The sequence below is a fragment of the Watersipora subatra genome, chromosome 3 (assembly GCF_963576615.1).
Source record: "Watersipora subatra chromosome 3, tzWatSuba1.1, whole genome shotgun sequence".
Taxonomy (NCBI): Eukaryota; Metazoa; Bryozoa; class Gymnolaemata; order Cheilostomatida; family Watersiporidae; genus Watersipora; species Watersipora subatra.
Window position 1 is genome coordinate 62,292,354 of NC_088710.1, and position 2,252 is coordinate 62,294,605.

The window sequence follows — 2,252 nt, forward strand, 5'->3', positions numbered from 1 at the left end:
CGTACCACAGTTATAAAATATGCCTTTAGCATTGCTAAGTTGTGTTAATATCACATACAATCACACATAGAGTGAGACTCATTACTTATGTACAATCACACATAGAGTGAAACTCACTACTTATGCACAATCACACATAGATTGAGACTCACTACTTATGCACAATCATACATAGATTGAGACTCACTACTTATGCACAATCATACATAGAGTGAGACTCATTACTTATGTACAATCATACATAGAGTGAGACTCACTACTTATGCACAATCATACATAGAGTGAGACTCACTACTTATGCACAATCACACATAGAGTGACACTCATTACTTATGCACAATCACACATAGAGTGAGACTCACTATATATGCACAATCATGCATAGAGTGAGACTCATTACTTATTCACAATCACACATAGAGTGAGACTCACTACTTATACACAATCACACATAGAGTGAGACTCACTACTTATTCACAATCACACATAGAGTGAGACTAATTACTTATGTACAATCATACATAGAGAGAGACTCATTACTTATGTACAATCACACATAGAGTGAGACTCACTACTTATGTACAATCACACATAGAGTGAGACTCACTACTTATGCACAATCATACATAGAGTGAGACTCATTACTTATGTACAATCATACATAGAGTGAGACTCACTACTTATGTACAATCACACATAGAGCGAGACTCACTACTTATGTACAATCACACATAGAGTGAGACTCATTACTTATGCACAATCACACATAGAGTGAGACTCACTATATATGCACAATCATACATAGAGTGAGACTCACTACTTATGCACAATCACACATAGAGTGAGACTCACTACTTATACACAATCACACATAGAGTGAGACTCACTATATATGCACAATCATACATAGAGTGAGACTCACTATATATGCACAATCACACATAGAGTGAGACTCACTACTTATGTACGATCACACATAGAGTGAGACTCACTACTTATGTACAATCACACATAGAGTGAGACTCACTACTTATACACAATCACACATAGAGTGAGACTCACTATATATACACAATCATACATAGAGTGAGACTCACTACTTATGTACAATCACACATAAAGTGAGACTCACTACTTATTCACAATCACACATAGAGTGAGACTCACTACTTATGCACAATCACACATAGAGTGAGACTCACTACTTATGCACAATCATACATAGAAAGAAACTCATTACTTATGCACATCACACATAGATTGAGACTCACTACTGGGTAGCCAACCATACTAGGCCTAGTTGGTACTTTTAACTGTTGGGGTCCCTAGACGTAGTAGTTAGTACGTTGGGCTGCCTGGATTTGACCAAAGATAACCCGGTTTCAGTTTTTCTGTGCTCAGTCACAAACCGGTTGTGATTGACCAATGCTTGCATGTTTTCTAGGCACTAGTATTAAGCATCTGTTGCCATATTTGCGTAGCTATTAGTACCAAACACCTGACACCTCTTGCTAGGGTTTAATAACAGGGACCTGCAACCTTTTGTTCAACGTTAGTAACAGGCACTTGCAGCCTCTTTTAAAGGCATGGTACAAAGCACCTGCCATCTCTTGCTAAGCTCTAGTACTAAGCACATGCTGCATTTTGCTAGACACTACTACCAGACACTTGCTACTTGTTGCCAGATGCTAGTACAAGACACCTGCTACCAAACTGGCACTAATTAGTCATTAACTGGTCAATAATATAGTTGCTGTGGCCAGGTTATTACATATCATACTGTTGTCAGCTCATACCTTTTTGGTCTACAAAAACAAGAGGCAGATGACCAATGGAACATTGTTGAAGTTTTTATATTTACTCATCTACTTAGGTGTAATATACCATTTGATAACTGGTCTTGTAAAATAAACTAGAGGAGTGCAAACAGTTAACTAAATTTCTCTCTCATGCCATGGGTTTATACTTTATACTCTTGTACATGATTTGTATAGCTTGATGATTGGTTGATAGTGCGTTTGATATTTATTTCTTCATCATCTTCTTGTTAAAGTTGCACCCTCACTGACTTTCATAACTTCTACTACTTTTGACCATGGAAAATAGTTGATTGGTCAGTTTCAACAGAAGACTAATTTATTAGCCAATAATAAAGCCAGAGTGTCACAGTTGTAAGACCAAAGAGAGAAAGGCTCTTGAGACTTGGTAGAATAAATAATATCACTTTCTTGTCTTGCTGTCTAATTGCCAGC